The following is a 23,519-nucleotide window of genomic DNA, read 5'->3' as shown; positions in this document are numbered from 1 at the left end:
TAAAAGAGAACAAACTGGTGCATCGGAATATCATATTCCCAGCACCTTTAATCCCATTAGTCATCCCATGTTAGCAACATTTGAGAAAATTTGTAAAACAGACTTTAGGAAGTTATATATAGAGTAAAGGAACCAGGTTAAAAATGTAGAGAAGAGTGACTGGGCCGCCTTTATTGAATTTTGTCATCTACCCATAAGAGCATTTAAACCCGACAAAGGTGGTGGACTAGTTGTTATGGGGCAAGGTTGGTATACCCAAAAGTGGATTCCTTGTTGAATACTGATACATATATTAAAGTTAGTTTAAATGAATTTAACACAGCTTACAGGAGAATTAAAGAATGTTTAAATTACTTGTTTATTGAATAACGAATAGATGTATCTATGTTGAACTATTTAACTATGTCAGCCCCAAGGACTCCATCTTTATTTGGGTTACAGAAAATTCACAAATCCCTATCAGATCCACCTATGAGGCCTTTAGTCGATGCCCACCAGAGTGTAACATACCCTTTAGCTAAAGTAATTGACAACATTTTGAAAAAATATCTTATAAGTGAGGAACAGATATGTAAAGACTCATGGTCATGCTTAAGTAAGTTAAACTCATTAGTAATGGAGGTCAGTTTCAACTTTTTAACTATAGATGTTAGGGACTTGTATACGTCCATCCCCCAAGACGAAGGTATTGATTTTGTCCTTCGATTTTTGCACATGAAAGGAGCTCTTGAAAGAGAGATTAAGTTAGTGAACCTTCTATTGGACATTGTTTTAACAAACTATTTCATTTTTGATGGCTAACTATACGTATAAACAATTGGGGTGGATGGGGTCCCCATGTGGGGCCAGCATCACAAATTTAGTAATGGCTTTCTGGGAAAGAGAATACATTTTTCCCATAGTCATCTAAAAGGAAAAATTCTTTTCTATACACATTTTTTAGATGATAGTCTAATTTTGTATAAAGGGAATCTGGAGGAAGCGGAAAGGTTTGTGGAACATCTAAATCATACAGCTACTTTTCTAAGTTTTATGTATACATTTAATACAGAATCCATAGTATACTTAGACATTGATGGGTTTAAGGACTCCCTCCAGGAGAGATTAGCAGCTAGGATCTTTAGGAAAGGTACGTTTTCAAATACTTATTTACATTTCAGTAGTTCCCACCCTTACCACCAGAAGAAATCTGTAATAAGAGGACAATTGGTCCGAGCAGAAAGTGAATTTATAACAGAATGTGATAAGATAGCTGAGATGTTCTTAGCTAGAGGCTATACAAGGGAACTTGTGAATGAAATGATTGTAGAAGTGACCTATTACGAGGTAGACCTTTATTACATAATAAGTTAAATAGTATTGGGGAAGCTATCAGGTCTCCATTGTCATTTATTCTAACTTATGGTCCCGAAAGTGAACACACATTATTTCAATCATTAAGAAAAACTGGGACCTGTTAAGCAATAACTTGGAACTGTGTACTTTGTTGGATCCACAACCCTTTTTTTACTTTTAAAAGAGGTATGAATTTGAAAAATTTTATAGAAATGAAACAACACAAGATTATTAAGAATCCTGGAATGAGTAAATGTGAATCCAGTAAGTTTTGTAAACATATGAGTATAGGGTACTCATTTAATATCAGGGATCATAGTTATAAGACTTTGTCAGCTAAATATAATTGTAACACTACTTATGTGGTGTATCTTGCTCAGTGCATTTTATGTCCTGCATTCTACATTGAAAAAACTGAGCGTAGACTGCGGGAGCGAGTGTACGAGCATCTTTACAATATTAAGAAAGGCAAGGTGGAAAATGTGTTAGCCGCCCATATTAAAACAAACCCCACACACAGTTTTAGGTTTAGAGTAATTGACCACATAGTGGGAGAGGTTATGGGTGGTCCTAGATCTCTATTATTAGAAAAAAAGAGAATTGATATGGCAGATTGGTTTAGATGCCTGTCATTTCCCTGGCATTAATGATAATTGCTCTATTCAATATTTACTAAAACTGAAATGTTTATTTAGATAATTAACTAGCATAAGTAATCTTTGCATACATTATGTGATCTTGTTCTTAGTAGTATATTGCATGCTAATGGCTAACCCAGTGTCTTACATGGATTAGTAGTGGATGTAACAGCGTATACTTTTAATTTCTTGGAGCTAGGTCTAAAGTTCTACAGTGTAAATAATATTAAGTACAAGGTGATTTGTATATATTTAAAGTATATCTAATTTATTAAAAATTGATGTAGGTATTTTGGATTGTTTACATTATTGAAATTAAGTATGGAAACTATGCATGTAAAGAATTTTATGCTTGAATTTGTGGTACACCAACTGTTGATTACATTCCTAATGAGTGTATTCATCTAACTTTAATGTTGTACTAGTTGTTTTAAATGAATGAAGTGTAGAAGTCAGGGACTGTATTTGGTGGATTAATTAACTAATCAATTGTTTAATTAGGGGGTGGAGGGAAGTGCAAACTAGTATATATATATATATATATATATATATATATATATATATAAACTGCTTTTGTGTCTGCTGTTTTTGTCTGAAGAAGTCTGGTCATATCATAGAACCAGACAAAAAGCGTATAACTTTTACAGTGTGGTACTGTGGTTTGTCCATCTTTTATCAATTTTAATTAAAGAGCTGAATAGCTGAAGAGTTCATTGGTGTTTGAGGTGCTTTGTCCTACATTTCTTGTCTTTCAACATTTTGTGGTGTTAACTTTTGTGGTATTATTATTTATCTCTCTAATGCTGTTATTGCTTTCAACATTTTTATTTTAGTCACCTCTGAATCACTTAAGCTATCCTGAAACACATTAATTGCGACCACATACTCCAAACAAGAGTCCGGGACTTCACAGATACTTGGCAAGAAGGAAATCCACCTGAAAATAGTGTAGGTCAGTTGTTAAGGATTTTTATCTTAAATAAACTATGGAAATCTCTAAATGGCTTAAAGTGTATCTAGTGAGCACATTGCCTGGGATGACAGCTCAAACAAGTTTTCCTGGCCAGTGCCTAACCTAATAAATTTACATTTAGCTGTAAATATAAGCAGCACATAGAAAATATCACACTCATGTAATCCAGCTGCTGAAAAAGGATATAATAACTGAATGTACTATAACAATCCTGGCTAAGCAGTAATTACTCTGTAGCTTTTGTTAATAAAAGGCTAAAATCACCAGCAAGTGAAATAATCCTTACATTTTAAGCAAAGTACTTCTGAACTGGAAAAAAGTTAACTCGGTTATAACAAACCTGGATAGCTGATAATTCTTCTTTTAGTACATGCCATGGTCTGGCCCCACCTGCTCTGTTTGCCCTTGCTGCACTTAGGCTCACTCTGCTCCACTACCCTACCGCCATTTTTCACACAACCACCCCCATTGTACCTACATTTATTTTAAACTAGCCACACCAATAAGCCCTACTACCCAGCCCAACTATCAAACTAAATATCATCGTGTTTACGTAGTACTAGTCCCCCTTCTATGACAAGATAACAGTAATTATAATCTTCAGTCTACAGAATTACTTATATTGATTAGATTACCTAAACTAGAATATCACAGCAAAACAATCCCAATGTCTCACTGAAATATAACACAATCATAGTAAAACTCTTCAAGATTATATCACACATTGCCTCACAGCTAACCCTTAGTGGAGATATCCACCCAAACCCTGGCCCCAAGACCAACCCATTCCAACAAACACCCCTATATGGCAGCCATAGTTTACTAAATCTCTCTCTCAGAAAGCATCTGACCTCCTATTATTAAATTTGAACATTAGCAGTATTGTTAACAAAACCCAACAACTTCACACCACTCTCACCCACCACTCTCCTGACATTGCTCTGATGACTGAAACCTGGATAAAATTAGAAATTAATAATGAAATTCTACTTCCAGGTTACAGCATGTATAGGGTAGATAGGGCAAAAAAAATGGTGACTAGCCATTCTATTTAAAAGTAACCTCATTCTAGAGATCATGCAACAAAATACTCCTTGCTTCAATAATGCAGAAGTAATCTTTACAAAACTTAAGATCAACTCCAAAAAATACTTAATTATAGTTGGAACCTATATACCTCCAGGTAACAACATCTCTACCCTAGAACACATCTTGCCCTCAAACTCTCTTTCCCAGCAAAAAAAAAAACATATTATGGGGGACTTCAACATAAATTGGAATACTTGTAACTCACAAAACTCTTCAAATCACATAAACCTCCATGGCTTCACCCCTATCATACAAGCCCCCACTAGAATTGATAAAACATCAAATAGGCAATCCATCTTTGATTGGATATTAACAGAGACCTTCTCTGTTTTTACTTGCTGGTTGTTTTCCAGTTAGTTTCAATAATCATCTTCCAACTTTTTTTTTACTTAGGCAACAAATAAATCCAGCAAAATTCACCATCTATCATGAAATTATGAACAATAACAACAAAAAAGTTAATACTCAGAATTTCATATCCACCCTTAAACTCTGTAATTCAGAATCAATGAAACATCTCCCCCTAGAGGGAGCTATAGAGTGCTTCAACTTACTTTCCTGAACATTCAGAATAGACAAGCTCCCCCCAAAACTTTTTCTTCTTCTTTCGGCTTTTTCCCGGTTAGGGGTCACCACAGCGGATCACCTGTCTGCTCATAATTGGCAGTGAAGTTTTACAGTGTTGAGTTGCCAGCCTGGTGCCCAACCTTCTACAGAAGGTACACACACACACACACACACACACACACACACACACACACACACACACACACACACACACACACACACACACACACACACAAACTCATACCTAGGGCCAATTTAGAGTATCCAATCCACCTACAGCATATCTTTGGGATGTGGAAGGAAATCGGAGCACCTGGAGGAAACCCATGCAACCACAGGGAGGACATGCAGACTCCTCACAGAAGGCACCCCAGCTGAGGATCAAACCGGAAAACCTCTTGCTGTGAGCCGGCAATACTAATCACTGCACCACTGTGGCCGGCCTACTAGCTCTCCCAAGAACAAAAAGAATAAAAGCCAACTATGCCCCATGGTTAACAAAAGAAACCATATTCCTATTAAGAGAGAGAGAGCTAAAGCTTGGAATATGTGCCAAAAAAAACCACAAGTGATTAAACAGGCATATCAAGAACTTAGAAATAAAGCTAAAAAGGCAAATCAAACAGGAAAAGATTAATCACTACCAATGCATTCAAACTAAACATCAAAACAACCCTCAGATGTTTTTTTTGTCTGCTATTAATAAAATCCTACAGTCTGGAAACACAAGTACCCCACCCCAATAACCACTAAGAACTCAGGCTCTATAGTTTTGAAGTTTAATAAGTATTTCACAGATATCTCATATATAATAACTGTTCCACCACCTTCACAGAAATTCCCACAGCAAGCCCAGATAGCAGCATATTTGATTTCCAACCTGTACAAATAGACACTTTAAAAAAATACTCAAAAAAACTCAAAACAACAACTCTATCAGCTGATAAACTATCAGCTGAATATTTCAGTCTGGCTGTGGATGCCATCTCCTACCAAGTATCCAACAATAAACTAATCCATCTTCAAACAAAAGGTACCAGCAATCAGGAAAATTTTGCACATTATTCCACTACACAAAGGGGGAAAGTCATTAGAACTGCCCAATTACAGGCCAATGGTTATATTGTCACAGCCCTTAAGGCCAAATACAACACCAAACATACTTGTCATAGGTGACTCCATAGTCAGACACACTGGCGTCCCACTCACCAGGCTGAACAAGGAGAGGGTCACAGTAAGCTGCCTATCGGGCGCTAGAATCCGCCACATAACACAAGCACTCGGGTCACTCCACGGCAAGTACAAATATGACACAGTCATTGTCCATGCTGGTGTGAACGACCTGAGACGTACCTCCCTGGACTACATGAAAAGAGACATAGAGGAGCTCTCTGATTATGTAGCCCAGGCAGGTATGACCCTAACCCTGAGCAGTATCCTTCCTTCACCAAGAATGATGCCGCAATATAGAGACAAGATGATCAGCTTTAACAATTGGCTTAATGTCTGGTGTCATTCAAAGGGGATCCAGTGTCTGTCTACCTGGGATGACATGCTTGACAAGCCACGCTGCTAGCAAGGGACGGCTTGCACCTGTCACCCTGGGATTCGGATATTGGCTAAGGCTCTTGCCACCCCCATAGTGCCTTTTTAGGCAAGGCTCAAATTCTAAACCTACCACCCTAGAAAACAAAAATGGGAAGAAACTGAGGGTAATGCTGCTCAATGCCAGAAGTCTAAATCTCAAAATGCACGCACTCGAGGCCCTTCTCAGTATGGAGAACATCGATGTCTGTGCTGTAACTGAAACCTGGTTCAAGGCTCCTGAGAGCACCCGGCACTATTAGGTTTTACCTCATATCATGCGTTCCGCCCCAAAACCCGGACCACACCACAAAAGGAGGGGTGTATCCATATTCATAAAGGATACCCACACCTCCAGGTTGGTGGCAACGCATAAGCTTCGGAAACCATCCAGGTGCAACTAACCATAGGCAAAACTGCTCTACAAATTGTAGCATGCTGCAGGCCACCCTCTCAAACTCAGGAACCCCACACAGCCTTCCTGAAGACACTGGAGGGTATAAATGTATCTCCAAACACCATCATATTGGGTGACTTCAACTACCCGAATATAGACTGGGAACATTACTCAAGCCCTAACTTTCTAGCCCAACGGTTCCTGGAGTTCATAAATTCAAATGCCATGGAACAGCTAGTCACTGTTCCCATGAGTGGAGAAAATATACTAGATCTCATTGTCACAAACATGGGGACAAAATGCTCCACACCGGAAGTATATCCCTCATTGGTGAGATCTGATCATAAACTAATCTCACTGGAAATCCACATCCCGCCCCCACCCCAAACAAAAAAGACCATAGTGAAGAACTTCTCTAAAGCAAACTTCACACTACTCAAGACTGGTGTGGTATCCTTCAAGGCCCTTGAGCCAGAAGAAACCACAACCCAAGCTGCGGAAGCCCTTACAAATGCCTTCTATGAACACCTCCAGGACTGCATGGATCAGGCAATCCCAAATAAAACCAAGACTCTTTCCACAAAGGGCAAACGTCCAGTCTGGTGGACCCCAGCCATTAACAAACTTTACAATAAGAGGAGAAAGCTATTACATGATAGAACAAAATCCATAAAAGGGAAGTCACCCCTGATCATTATTAGTAAAAAAATACGAGCACTCATAAAATCAACTAAGGCCAATTTTGAGAGAAAAATTGCCATGGATTCAAAGGACAATCATAAGGCCTTTTTCAGGTATGTTAGGAACCTGGGTGGAAACTCCCAGATATGCTCAGAATTAGTCCAAAATGATACAAAAATCACTGAACCCACAGACATTGCCAACATACTGGCAGACAGGTTCAGTGCAAACTTCACCCCCTCTCCCCCCCCTAAAGGAGAGATAACTATCCCAGCCGAGTGTAGCCTCCCGGACATCTCAAATGCGCAGGTGAAAGCTGCTCTCTCTAAAGCTAAAAACACAGCATCAATGGGACCGGATGGTGTCCCCGGCTGTGTGCTACATGAGCTAAATGAGGAATTAAACCCGCACATAAGGCAGCTGTTTAATCTCAGCCTTACCACAGGATACGTGCCCAAGGAGTGGCGACGGCAACTGTGGTCCCACTCCACAAAGGCGGCACCTCACGGACCCTGGTAATTACCGCCCCATAAGCTTAACAAGTCTAGTCTGCAAAGCTATGGAGAGGATCATAATGGAGCTCATAAACAAAGATATAGGGGACTTGCAGACATTGGACCCGACCCAGTTTGGCTTTGTCAAGGGAAGATCATGCCTTTTGAACTTGGTCGACTTCTTCGAAACAGTCACCAAGGCCATTGATGAGGGAAAGGCAGTCCATACAGCCTACCTTGACCTTGCAAAGGCCTTCGACACAATACCCCACTCGGGTATTGTAGAAAAACTTACCAGCTTAAATGTAAACCCATATGTCACAAGATGGGTTGTAAACTGGCTTAAGGACAGAACCCACAGGGTTAGAGTTGCTGGCACTGTGTCAGACTCCAAGCCGGTCACAAGTGGTGTCCCACAGGGCTCGGTCCTTGGCCCCCTATTGTTTGGCATCTACTTCTCAGAAGTACAGGCCAACATGGGAGGACTTTGGCTGACAAAGTTTGCAGACGACTGCAAACTGGGTGCCATAGTGGAAAGTTCATTGGACACAGATATCCTTCAGAAGGGACTCACGGAAACAGATAGCTGGTGCCAGAGCCATGGCCTGAAGTTAAACCCCAAAAAATGTATAGTCATACCCTTCGGGAAAAACAAGGTAACCCCAAGCTACCATATAGGTGGCAATCCACTAAGCACAGAAGAGGTTATCAGGGACCTGGGGACCCAGGTTGACAGTGGCCTTTATTTTGACAATCACATTGCTAAAGTGGTTAGAAAGACCTTCTACATTGCCCACCTGATCATGAAGGGATTCACATCCAGATCTAGTGAGGTCATTGTTCCCCTGTACTCTTCACTTATCAGACCAATGATCGAGTACAATGCCCCATTCGGGATGTATCTCACCCGACATCTGCAGCAATTGGAGAGACCCCAAAAGTTCCTCACCAAAAGGATAAAGGGACTCCAAAATCTGTCATATGCTGCCAGATTGAAGAAACTCCAGCTCTATTCAGTCGCATACCGTCTGCTCAGAGGTGACATGTGCCTGACATACAAGGCCATGTCCAACCCAGAATTAATGGACATGCTCCACCTCAAAAAATCCAAATCCACCAAAACCACTAGAGCAAGCGACTTAAACCTTAGCACGGATATAAATAGGACGTGCTGGAGGGATAGATTTATCACTCAGAGACTCCCTATGCTGTGGAATAAAATCCCGGTCCATGTGAGGCAGAACACCTCGCTGACTCTTTTCAAGAGAAATCTAGACCTGTGGATGGGAGATCGTAGGTTTACCCCGGGAATCATATCTGTGTCACTGCTGGAAAGAGGCACAACAAACTAATGGGCACAGTATTTTTTCATATAAGGGGTGGCGTAAGCCACAAAAATTTGGGCTAGGCTTATAAATGCCTTAGGGCAGATAGCCTAGTATAAACCTATGAAACCTATGAAATCCCTGTCTAAAGTTCTAGAAAAATGCATTCACTCATTAATTATGCAGTATCTCCTTGAAAACAACCTGCTTTCCAAAACCCAACATGGATTTCGGCCTTACCACAGCACTACGTCTGCCCTAATGAGCTTCACAAACATCATTAATAAACATAGGAGCAATGGTAAAATAATATCTTCCATCTTTCTAGATTTATCAAAAGCATTTGATACCATCTCTCATAAACTTGCTCAAGCACTCTTAGAGCTAAACCTTAGTCAATCTACTCTTACTTGGTTCAAAGACTACTTAACAAGGCACTACCAAGCTGTAAAATGGCAACAAAGTACATCTCCACTACTGGCTGTTACTCTAGGTGTACCACAAGGTTCCATTCTAGGCTTCCTCCTTTTCACACGTTTCACTAACAATTTACACACTGCTACCCCGCATGCCTCCGTAGTCCAATATGCAGATGATTCTACATTAATATGTGCTGCGTCATCACTACCAGCAGTTACAACTAATGCAGCAGTCCTTCTCTGCAGTTGAAACTTGGCTTTATGAAGCTCAACTTATACTGAACTCCAACAAGACCAAACTCATGATATTCCAAACCACTAGCATTATAGAGCCCCTCTCTTTGTTTAAAATATCCGCAAACAATATCACCATCTCTCCTGTTTCTCAGACTATACTTCTGGGTGTTGTTATTGACAAGACTGTGAAATTTGACATACACATAGCCCAGACAGTGAAGAAAGTAAATAAAAAACTTGGTACTCTTTACAGAAATAGACAATACCTAACCAACAGCACAAAGCCTACAATTGCAAGAGCACACCTGATCTCCACACTCCTGTGTTATACCTCACCCATTCTGACAAACCTAAAAAAAATCAGACCTAGCAAAAGTAAATACCTGCTATAATAAGACTGCAAAATTTGCAACAGACTCCAACTTTAGAAGACACCATTGCCTTGCACTTAAACAACTTAACTGATTAGAACTACCTCAGCTCTTAACTTATAACCGATGTATTTTGGACCATACACTTCTAAACCTATTTGAACAACCTTGCTCTGCAAAACCTTCTACTCCCCTACACTTGTAGCTGTTTTTTATGCTCAAATAATAAATCCTTCTTAAAAGTTATCAAATGCAATAATGCCACTGGAGATTCCCTCTATTCTACATGCATAGCCAAAATTTGGACCTCATTGCCGACAGATATATGGACAGCTACAAACACTCTGCAATTTAAAAAAAAAGACTCAAAATCCCATTTACTGAATACAAAGCTATGGTTATGCATCAACCCTGGCTATCTTATGACTGCCTTCTTGCACCCCACCCACACTAACTCTTCTAACCTCTCTTCCCTAGTCTTCTTATCTTCTCCACATCGTCCTTACCTTCACAATAATTAGCCTGAGTTAATCTCTACTCCCGAAACTTCCAGAAAATGTTCTCAATTAGTAACTAGTCTATTCTCTCTTTATTATTATCTCTCCATGATAATATAATATTATCTACCTGTGGTACCTCTCCATAGTTATGCACATACATAACGTTTTTGGTAGGCAGATATATCAGTATCTGTTATTATTAGAAATGTGCATAAACCTTAGTCTAAATATGTAAAACTGATGTATTAAGAACTCTGTGTGTATTACACTGTATCCATGTGCTACTTCTGTGTTGTAATGTTTTGATATTTTACATAATTGTCCTGTTGTAAATGTGGAGCTTTTCTCCTCGGGCCTCTCCTGAAAAACGAATTGTATCCAGTTGGACTTTCCCAGTAAACAAATGTAAAATAAAATAAATAAATAACAAAAATACTACATTGTAGATCAAATAATTTATTGTTGAAACATTTAATATTCATCAGCATAAATTTTAGCTACTTAGGCATGTTAACTGTTCACAACCTTATAGTGGGTGCTTCTAAAATGGTCTGTAACTGTCTGATAACTTTAATCCACAAACTTGTTTGGCAGCATCCTATACTACCAGAGAAAGTGGTTCCTAAAACAGAGGTTCTACCACAGATAAATGTGTTTTGTTGCATTTCATTGCAAAACATGACTTCCATGTTTGGACTGCTAACAAATGCTGTGTCCAGTAGGGTATATTTCAGTGTCGACAATACATCACCAAATGATAAATAAAGGACAAATTCCTTGATCTTGTAGTAGATATTAATCTCCACAATAATAATATGATTTAAAAATTTACTACAGACTATGCAGTTCTGTTTGTAGCAGGATTGCTCAGTCTTTATGCCTGAGCAAGTCAGAGAACACTTTAGCATTACAGTGGCAAGAAATCTTCAGTCTGTAGTGGTCCAGGCAGTCTTTCTGGCAAAAGCTGCATGCAAGTGCAGCAGTATTAGCCGCGTATGCTTCCCTAGATTTTTTTCCTTGAGTGGAATAGCTTAGTAAAGCAATTCAAAGAATAGCTGTACCACACTATTAAATTAGTAAAGTGAAAAAAAGTGTATGCCATTCTTTAATGGCATATAGTAGGACCTGGGACTGTTAATATTCCCATGGGAGGTAAGTACTATGAAGCCTTAAGAGTGCGTGTGTGTGTGTGTGTGTGTGTGTGTGTGTGTGTGTGTGTGTGTGTGTGTGTGTGTGTGTGTGTGTGTGTGTGTGTGTGTGTGTGTGTGTGTGTGTGTGTGTGTGTGTGTGTGTGTGTGTGTGTGTGTGTGTGTGTGTGTGTGTGTGTGTGTGTGTGCACACGTGTGCGTGTGTGCGTGTGTGTGTGTGTGTGTGTGTGTGTGTGTGTGTGTGTGCGTGTGTGTGTGTGTGTGTGTGTGTGTGTGTGTGTGTGTGTGTGTGTGTGTGCGTGTGTGTGTGCGTGTGTGTGTGTGTGTGTGTGTGTGTGTGTGTGTGTGTGTGTGTGTGTGTGTGTGTGTGTGTGTGTGTGTATAGCTGCCTGTGCAACTGCAATGCATGGATAAGTAGAGAGAACAATAAAGCAGTTACCTGTGAAATTAAATGTTTAGTTCAAAGATATGATAATAAGCTGCAAATGAGATGTTGCTCATTGTGGCTTTATCATGTCTCTAAATTGCATTTTATTTATTTATTTTATTTTATTTATTTATTTATAGTTTGTTAACCGGGAAGGTCCATTTGGCCATATTGAGCCCTTTCTCAATGGAGGCCCAGGGAGAAAAGCCCCAAGTACATTCAAAAGTATTTTATCAGTTAATGCAAGAAAGTATATACAAAATTTGAGCAGTTAGTAAAAGAAATAAAAATAATGTTGGTAGTTTATACAATTATAGGAGAGGAAGCTCTATGTACAATACAATATTTGTTGGCATTTAATACAGTTATTTTTCCAGTTAATACAAGAAAGTATATATAAAATATGAGCAGTTAGTTCAAAAAACAAATATTGGCAGTTTATACAATTATAGGAGAGGAAGCTCCATGTATACTACAATATTTGTTGCTAGTTAATACAGTTATAGGAGAGAGCTGTAAGATATATACACATTTATTGGCAGTTAATACAATGGAGAATAAATGTGCAAAAGGAAATAGGAGAAATTTAGGAGGGATGTGAGCAGGAACATTCCCAGGTGGAGGACAGATAAAAGTGTAGAAGGGACTTAAAGGCGGAATGATTTTGGATGGTCCGAATTTTATCATTGTCACACTAGTGGACATTGTGGTTTTCCCACATAGCAATAACAATGATATGGTCTTTGATTCCCAGCCAAAGGTATACATTTCACTGTGACTGAAATGAGTCACCATGTTCTACTTCCTGAAGCTGTGCAGCCTCATTAACATCACTGATCATTTATCATAATATTTATATCATATTTTAAAAAACAGCCAATACCTATGTCTCTTTAGCAGAAAAACACTGCTGCGCAACATTGAGCTAAGATTGGATGGCACAGTAGGGTCTCTCCTCACCAAACAGAAGAGAAGGGAATGGAGGATCTTAATTAAATCTCTTGAGCATACATGCTCTAAATCAAGTAGTATCCTTCAGCCAAACTTTGATACTCATATGGACCAGGCAGTGAAACTAATATGTGAAAATATAGAAGAGGCAACCAGTTACTTTGAAAAAGAAAAAGCTGCACTGGCACTTTGATCATGTGGGAGTATGCCAACCTATATAACAATCCAGCAATGGTATTATGAGCATGCGGTGAGCATACCAACCTATATAGCAATCCTGCACTGGTAATATGATCATGTGGTGAGTACACCAAGCTATAACAATCATGTACTGGTAATATGAGCATGTGATAAGTACACCAACACATAGAAGAATCCTACACTAGTACTATGAGCATGTAGTGAGTACACCAACTGGTATATAACAATCCTGCACTGGTAATATGAGCATGTGGTAAGTACATCAATGTATAGAACAATGCTACACTGGCACTATGAGCATGTGGTGAGTATACCAACTTATATAAAAATTCTGCACTGGTAATGTGAGCATGTGGTGAGTACAACTTATATAACAATGCTGCACTGGTAATATGAGCATGTGATGAGTACACAAGCTATAACAATCCTGTACTGGTAATATGAGCATGTGGTAAGTACACCAACATATAAAAGAATCCTACACTAGTACTATGAGCATGTAGTGAGTACCACAACTGATATATAACAATCCTGCACTGGTTATATGAGCATGTGGTAAGTACATCAACGTATAGGACAATTCTACACTGGTACTATGAGCATGTGGTGAGTACACAAATGTACATAACAATTCTGCATTGGTAATGTGAGCATGTGGTGAGTACAACAACTTATGTAACAATGCTGCACTGGTAATATGAGCATATGGTGAATACGCCAACCTATATAACAATCCTGCACTGGTAATATGAGCATGTGGTAAGTACACCAACTGATATATAACAATCTTGCACTGGTAATATGGTCATGTGGTGAGTACATCAACCTATACAACAATCCTGCACTGGCAATATGAGCATGTGATGAGTACACCAACTTATATATAACAATCCTGCACTGATGATATGAGCATTTGGTGAGTACACCAACATATAACAATCCTGTACTGGTAATATGAGCATGTGGTAAGTATACCAATTTATATATAACAATCTTGAACTGGTGATATGATCATGTGGTGAGAACACCAACCTATATAACAATCCTGCTCTGATAATATGAGCATGTGGTGAGTACACCAACTTATATATAACAATCCTGCACTGGTGATATGAGCATGTGATAAGTACACCAACTTATAGAACAATCCTACACTGGTGCTATGAGCATGTGGTGAGCACACATGTTATATTATGAGATTTATGTTTTTTGATTAGTGTGAGCAAGCAAAGTTACTTTGGTACAGCTGCTGTAGCCATAGAAATGGTCTGCCTGTCTCAGATGGTGTAGTGGTACATTCCTCTGACTATAGTGTTCAGGATCATGGGTTTGACACTTAGGACTGTTGTTTTTACACACTCAAGTGTGCTAGCTTGCACTGCACTTGAATTGTTTTTAGTGCTGTTTTAGCTGCCTTTCTGTAAAAAAAAAAAATCTAAGCTTGTTTCCTACCTTTCCTGTAACTAGTCTAGTCCAGATACAGATTTGCTATATTCAGGACTGTTTCTAAACTTCTGAGCCCCCCAAGCCTTTCTGTGTTGGAGGGAAGCCTTCTAGCTTATCAGTGGGAGTGGTAAGCACTAGGTAGCCTACCTACCACAAGAGGAGTGGTTTCTTGCCCAGAAATTGTAGTTCATTGGCCGTTTGGGCAGTTTTTCCATCTATTTCAACTTTCTGGTTTAAAAGCCCACATTTGTGCTTTTCCTGCTTTTCCTGTAACTAGTCTAGTCCAGATACAGATTTGCTGTATCCAGGACTGTATGTAAACTTCTGAGCCCCAAAACCTTTCTGTACTGGAGGGAAGCCTTCTAGCTTATCAGTGGAAGTGGTAAGCACTAGGTAGCCTATCTACCACAAGAGGAGTGGTTTGTGGTCTAGAAATTGTAGTTTATTGGGCGTTTGGGCAGTTTTTTCATCTCTCTCAACTTTTTGGTTTAAAAGCCCATGTTTGCAGTTGTTTCCCTCCTTTCCTGTAACTAGTCTTGTCCAGATAGAGACATTCTGTATCCAGGAATATTTGTAAGCTTCTGAGCAGTGCCAAAGGCTGCTCTTTAATTTTTCCCTTAGATCTACTAGTTCTCTCCTCTCCTGCACTTTTACTAGCTTATTAGTCTAGCACTTTACCAGACTTCTTGTAGCAATTATTGTAACAGATAAAAGTGCTACCAGCACTAAATGTTCTACAAGGAAACAGATCCAGTACTTATTATTAAAGCCCTGCCCTCCAGGCATGTCTAAAGGTCATTTCCCTGTGCTTTCTCCTATTAACCTGGTGAACTTGGGCATCCTGAGACAATGTAGCAACTGCCTCATGTACACTGACAACTCTCTCTTCTTACCTCTGAACACTCAGACTTCGAGAGATGCACTTATATATCCACATTGGAAGCCATGCACTCTCCAGCCAAGACAGGAATATCTGGTCAAGAGGAACCCAACATTTGCACCACACCACATGGAACACGAAGCCCTCCAGAACACACACCAGCACTGCCTTTGCAGTGGCTCTCAATAAAAATCTACCCAGAACAGCCGAGACCTCCAAGGTAGAAATGCACTCAACCACCACAACACAACACTAATCATGAGACACATAACTTTCCTAAACAGTATGCCACTCAACCAAAGCCCCTAAGGCAAAACAGCATGACCAACACACTATTCAAAGGTGACTCAATAGTGAGGCACACTGATGTCCCACTCACTAGGTTAAATAAGAAGAAAGTAACAGTCAGCTGCCTGTCAGGTGCCATAATCCGCCACATAACGCATACACTCAAGTCTCTCAATAACAGGTACAAATATGACTCAGTCATTGTACATGTGGGTGTGAATGACCTGAGATGTACCTCCCTGAACTACATGAAAAGAGACATGGAGGAGCTCTCAGATTATGTAACCCAGGCGGGTATGACCCTAGCCCTGAGCAGCATCCTACCATCACCCAGAATGATACCACAGTACAAGCAGAAAATGATTGATTCCAACAATTGGCTAAGTTTCTGGTGTCATTCTAAGGAGTTCCAGTATCTGTCTGCCTGGGATAACATGATTGACAGACCTCGATGCTTTGCCAGAGATAGCCTGGATCTGTCACTCTTGGGCTTTTGGATACTGGTCAAGGCTCTTGCCACCCCTATAGTGCCTTTTTTAGGTGGTGTTCCAAAGACCAAATTACCACTGTAACAGTTACAAACAAATGCAATCTGAGGGTCATGCTGCTCAATGCTAGAAGCCTAAATCTCAAAATTCACTCACTCAAAGCACTCCTTAAAATGGAGAACATTGACATTGTGCTGTAAAGGAGACCTGGTTCAAGGCAGCAGAAAGCACCCCTAGACTATCAGGTTATAACTCTTTCCACACCTTTCGACCCCAGAACTTGGACGGAAGCTCCAAAGGGGGTGGTGTTTCCATATTCATAAAGGATGTGCACACCTCCAGACTGGTAGCCCAACATAACACATCAGAGATGCTTCAGGAGCAGCTAACATTGTGTAATACAGTGATTCAGGTCATAGCCTGCTATAGGTCCCCAACCATGTCCCAACACTCACACTCCACATTCCTAAGCACCCTGGAGAATATTAGGGTCCAGCCAAATACTCTCATACTGGGTGACTTCAACTATCCCTCCATTAACTTGGAAGACTACTCATGTACCAATACACTTGCTCAATGTTTACTGGAGTTCATTAATTCCAATGCCCTGGCCAGCTTGCTATTACCCCCATTAGAGGTAGCACCATCCTTGACTTGGCCATTATTAACATGAGTAACTGTTGCTCTACACCAATAGTCAACTCCTCCCTGGTTAGATCCGACCACAAACTAATCACTTTGGAAATTCACATCCCTCCCCCCATCAAAGGTAATCATCATGAAAAACTACTCCAAAGCTAACTCTGGGCTTCTAAAAAACAGAGGTGGCTAGCTTCATGGCACCCATGCAAATGGGGAATAGTTGCATGACCACTGAATCATACACCAATGCACTGTACAAACACATACACAAATGCATGGATCTCACCATTCCCAATAGAACCAAGGCACTCTCCTCCAGAAAAAGGAAGCCAATCTCGTGGTCCCCTGCCATAAACAAACTCTACAACAGAAAGAGGAAACTGATGCGGAATAAGATGAAGTCCCAAGACTGGAAAAAATCCCTTATCAGCCTCAACAAAAAGTTGAGATTCCCTCATCAAATCCTCTAAAGCTAGCTATGAAAACAGAATTGCAGCAGATAGTAAAGGCAACCACAATAACTTCTATAGTTTTGTAAATAATCTCCATGGGAATACACAGATTTGTTCTGAGCTACTGCACAATGGTACCTTCTATACTGAGCCAACAGATATTGCCAATATACTGGCCGACAGATTCAGTGCCAACTTTACCCCTCTCCCCCAAAGGACCAATCACAATACCAGTAGATTTCCAGGCACCCAGTATTACTGCTGGACAGGTTAAAACAGCACTGTTCAAGGCCAAGAATACAGCTTCTATATGACCTGACAATATCCCTGGCTGTGTTCTACATGAACTACAGTGTGAACTGGCACTTCACCTGTGTGCCCTGTTCAATCACAGCCTCTCCTGAGGCTTTGTCTCTTCCAAATGGCACACTGCTGCAGACATCCCTCTCCACAAAGGAGGACTGACTACAAACCCTGGGGACTATCACTTCATTAGCCTGACGAGTCTGATATGCACAGCTATGGAACACATCATCATGGACCTAATAAACAAGGATACATGGAATCTCCAAATTTTGGATCCTACACAGTTTGGTTTTGTGAAGGGTAGATCATGCTTGCTCAACTTGGTCAACTTCTTTGAGTCAGTCACCAGAGCTGTGGATGAAGGCAAGGTGGTTCATACAGCCTACCTTGATCTGGCCAAGGCCTTTGTTACCATTCCCCTCTCAGGAATCATAGAAAAACTCACTAAGCTACACATCAATCCCTGTATCACTAGGTGGGTTGCAAACTGGCTCACAGATGGAACCCACAGTGTGAAAGTAGCTGACCCCATGAGAGCTGGCTCTGCCAGGAGTTGCACTGGCACATCCATGTCCAAGGTCAAATACACTGCTGCTATCTGAATGTGATTGTTGTCTGCTGGATGCTCTTCTTTCACAAGGATGCCCAGAACCATGGCCCCATGGCCTGCCATGTCTAGTTGTTGACAACACACTCACTGATGGAGCAGTGGAAGTACTGCCACTATGGGAATGTGATCAAACATGGACACATTGGTTAACAGCAGATGATGTGGCTGACCTATGCCCATGAGGATGCCATTCCCTCCCAGCAGATGTTCCATCACAGACAATGCTCATTCCATGGCAGACACCTCTCAGTCCATCACAGACATCTCTCGGTTCAACGTGTTATTCATCCCATCCATTGAGTCAGCAACATTGTGGAGGCAGTCATGCATGTCAACCTGTGCCACATCTACAACCCAGATAATTTGTTTGAAGCACCTAAGGGAATGGGCCTGTGCCTCCATGACAGCCCTACACATATGTTGAGGGGCTCAAAAAGATACTCCTGCACCAGGTGGAAAAAAGACAGTGGGCCCCCTCAGAGCACCCCGTAAACCCTCCGATGTGTCACCCACACTTTAGCTATGACCAGTGTCAATGGCACTGAGGCAGCAATAGCTACACTTCTCTGATCAATGGCCTCATACTCCACCTGTCCAATATCTGAAGGTTCATTGGAATGGGTAGCCATAGGCCTACTGGCTGTGTCCGATGGAATTGCATGGGATGGCTGTATGTCAACCTCAGTGTCAGATTCAACCTCTGCACCCTCCTGACTGTGCCTCTTTTTGGCCACCATCATCATCAGAGTCTGCTAGTACACTGACATCTGGTGGAATCGGGTCCACACTTCCATGTTATGATCATCTGTGATGAAGGGCAACAAACATAGGAAAAAATTAATACCTACACTACTATAGTTGAATATATAAAAATTAACTCAGGAACAGTCCAACAAATGAAAAAGTAAAAAATAATAAAACTCTGTTCCACTACGTTGTAAAAAAACACACCAGCACTAGCGACAGTGTAGTCGACCAAAATATGAACCACTCCTTGACTTCTGAGCACAATTTATTGAAAACAAATTAAAACCATTCGGTTAAGCGTTTTCATCAATTCAGACTTCATCAGAACAATACAAATAATTTCTCCAGTTCTTATATATCATCTTGTTAAATCACATGTTGGTCCCAATTACTGCCTTAAAGTGCTAGTGCATACATAAATACAAAATACATCTTATTGTAATATTATTTAACTATAATTTATATTAAATGATAAATTGTTCTAAAATACCTTAATAATTATTCTAAAATATTTTAAAAATTGTATAATATAATAATCATTATAAAACATTTTGTTAAGTTATCTATTGGCTTCTAAAATAGGCTTAATGGACAAATATTCATTAATTCCTGGGGGGACAGATGCATTTAATTTAACTTGCCATATCATTTCTTTTTCCCCCATTATTTTCTTTATATCACCTCCCCTAGGATTAATTTTAACCACTTCCAATATCCCAAAGTGGAAGCCTAAACATCCTTGGTTTTCATTCAGATGTTTCCACAGTGCATTTCTCTCATCTCCCTTTTGTATACTATAAAGATGTTCGTATATTCTGTTTCTCAGGCATCTGGTGGTCTTCCCCACATAAAAGACTGGACATTTTGTACACTTAGCTAAGTACACCAGGTGCCTGGATCTACAGTTACCCTTTTGAAACCATATTTTAGTTCTATTAATGTCCTCTAATATTAGACATGGGGTAGATATGATGTATTGGCACTGCCTACAAGTCCCACACTTTTGTGTCCCTTTAATGATAGCTCCCTTGGGTTTGATTTTCTTTTCTAATAATTTTTTCATGTTACTTCCATTTTTGTAAACACAAACTGGTTTCTCCCCTACAATCTTTGATATATCACTATCTATCTTCATGATGCTCCAGTGTTTATCCAGTATTTTCCTAATTTCTCCACTGTGTTTACCAAATTGGAGTATACATGCTCTACCATATTCATTTTCCATACTCTTATTATCTGAACATCCATCAATATCTGTAGTTGATTGAATGCAATTTACTTGAGTATCCTCATTTCCCAATAACGGTTTATATTTTTTACCCCATTCTCTTAACACATAATTGGTGACATCACTCACCAATTCAGAAGGATACCCTCTATCCAGAAAATATTCACCTATCATTTTTAGTTCATTACCTAAGTCTCTCACTTGGGATGTCATCCTGGCCGCACGAATACATTGACCTTTGACTATATTTCTTTTTTGTATCGTGGGGTGACTACTGTGATATTCAAGGTACGAATTACTAAAAGTTGATTTCCTATATATATTAGATTTAAATCTCCCATCTTCAAGGGTTATCCTAGTGTCTAGATAGGGTATTGAATTTTGGTCTTCACAAAAAGTAAACTTTATTGCATCACTACAGGTGTTTAAATAGACCTTAAACTTGTCTAATTCTAACTTATTTCCATTCCATGTAACAAAATTCAATACCCTATCATTTAATATAAATTATAGTTAAATAATATTACAATAAGATGTATTTTGTATTTATGTATGCACTAGCACTTTAAGGCAGTAATTGGGACCAACATGTGATTTAACAAGATGATATATAAGAACTGGAGAAATTATTTGTATTGTTCTGATGAAGTCTGAATTGATGAAAGCGCTTAACCGAATGGTTTTAATTTGTTTTCAATAAATTGTGCTCAGAAGTCAAGGAGTGGTTCGTATTTTGGTCGACTACACTGTCGCTAGTGCTGGTGTGTTTTTTTACAACAAAGTGGAACAGAGTTTTATTATTTTTTACTTTTTCATAGTTGAATATATGCTAATAACTACTATTGCAGACAGTACAGTGATACACACAATAAGCCTGACATCAAAATCACACACTAAAATATTTCTTTAACTTGCACAGCAGTACTGACATAAAAATGTTTGGCTTACCATCTGCAGGTGATATTCTCCTCTGCAGGCCAGATGATCCTGGAAGAAGTTAAGCAAAAGGTAAGCACAATGTCATCACATGTAACAGGGAAATGTTTTTGCCCCTTTATATTTCCATTAACTATACTTTCAAGAGGACTCAGACAGCCAGAAATAGATACCGGCTACATTCAATTAATTCTACTGAGCACTGTACAATGCCACTAAGAGGCATTCTGTGGCACTTAACAGCGAGACCTTAAGAAAGATTATTAAATTATCTATTCCTGTGACACAGGGGTGTAGCTAGGATTTTCAAATTTGTACTGACAGCTCTCAAACTGCTACCCCCCTCCCCAGCTAAGCTACGGCCTTTCTCGTAATTCACGGTTCACTCTTTTAGTGTCGATGAAGAGGCATTCGCTGTAATGCCTCTTCAGTAATCTAATATAAATTCACTCAAACTCGGTTCCCTGAATTGAAAATTAATCTGAAATGTCAGTTCTTTGAAAAATGCAGCATGGTAGTTGGGATAGAGACTTTATGCTTTTGTTTTCTGTAACCAAGGTACAGGTTTTGAGCTTGAGTAAATTACTAACCACCTGCTACCACTAACTAGGATGTTTCATTCACACACACACCCCTACCTACCTCTTAGTGCAAGAAATATGGACAAATTCTAAAATAAACAGGGACAGATATTAAATAATGTTCTCGTGAACTTAGAAAGTTGCTAGAATAACAGGATTTGTGCTAGTTTGAATTTTTCTAAAGGACATGAAGTCTGAAGCTCAAATGTCTGTCATTATTTAGCAACTTCAGCCTTCAATGATTTTCTAGAAAAATCACAAAATTTATGAGGAGCAGACAAAAAATATGGGGCAAAATTCTGGACATTCTGCAAAATGTGGACAGTTGAGAGGTATGCTACCTACCACACACACACACACACACACACACACACACACACACACACACACACACACACACAAAACCTCTCAACCTCTTACAGCAACAAACTCATAAATAAAACTGAGGCAAAGGCCCAAAAATAAGGACATTTTTTTTAAATATTGCTCTTATAAACTTAGAAAAATAATAGAATAGTAGTAGGTCTTGCATCAGTACGAATTTTCTGAAAGGTATGAAATCTGAAACTGAAATGTCTGCATTATTTTCTAACTTCAGTCTTTAACAATTTGCCACTAATTTGCCAGAAAACTGCAATTTTATGTAAACGGACCAAAATGTGATGCAAAAATATAAAATTGCCAGACAATATAGCTGGGAACCTGTCAAAGGAGGGACACCATTTTAATATGAGCACAGTTAACTTAGAGCAGCTGACAAAATTAGAGAATCTACATGCATTTCTGAAATAAAAGTAATGTATAACTCTGATCATTACAGTTATTTATAAAAGTAAAGTAAACCCTCTATGTTTTCTTCCAAAATTGCTATTTTGTGGAGGGATCATTAGGGGAAGAGCAACATTTTGAGCCAAAATCAGGGACAGTTGAGGTTTGGCTACGCCTAATTCTATAAAGCAATTTGCATGTACCTCTCAACCTGTTAATGCAATAAATCTGGACAAGGCCAAATATATTGAGGGAACATATAAACAGTACTAAAAATTGCTCTTGTATAAACTGGGACAGTTGATAGAACAGGTCTTATTTTAGCATGCATTTTTCTGAAGGTTATAAAGTCTGAAACTAGTGTGTCATTATTTAGTGACTTAATTCCTAAATCATTTTTCAGAAAACCACAAATTGAGGAACAAACCAAAAATAAGAAGCAAAAAATCTATTCATTCTTTGAAAATCTGGACAGTTGGGAGGTATAGTTCAGCTGGGGCTGTCTATGTTTGCCGCCCTTCCCCCTCACAAAACCATGGTCGAATGGAGCCTCCCCCTGCAGCCATTCCAATGATCCATTACTTTGCTATTTCACTCCATTTACCATAAACACTAATGTACATACTTATTTACTTCTATGATGATTTTAACTTCATTTGAAAGTTTTATTTTGCATTTTACAGCACAAACACTAAGACATCTGCTAAACAAACTTGGCATTAAAACTTATCTGCCCTTGAAACTCACATTCATTGAAACAACATTAAAACCCACATTCAAAGAAAAATACATTTTACCCGTGGCAGATAA

At 39.4% G+C, this 23,519-nt stretch overlaps 1 protein-coding gene across 2 annotated transcripts in view; it reads left to right on the top strand.

The window, feature by feature from the left end:
- The window catches only part of KCNMB2 (potassium calcium-activated channel subfamily M regulatory beta subunit 2), a 1,871,591-nt gene that overhangs the window by 465,884 nt on the left and 1,382,188 nt on the right, over positions 1-23,519 (top strand). The window lies entirely within an intron of this gene.

The sequence above is a fragment of the Protopterus annectens genome, chromosome 4.part1 (genome assembly GCF_019279795.1).
Source record: "Protopterus annectens isolate FY-2018-M chromosome 4.part1, PAN1.0, whole genome shotgun sequence".
Lineage (NCBI taxonomy): Eukaryota > Metazoa > Chordata > Ceratodontiformes > Protopteridae > Protopterus > Protopterus annectens.
This window is presented reverse-complemented; position numbering and strand designations above follow the sequence as displayed.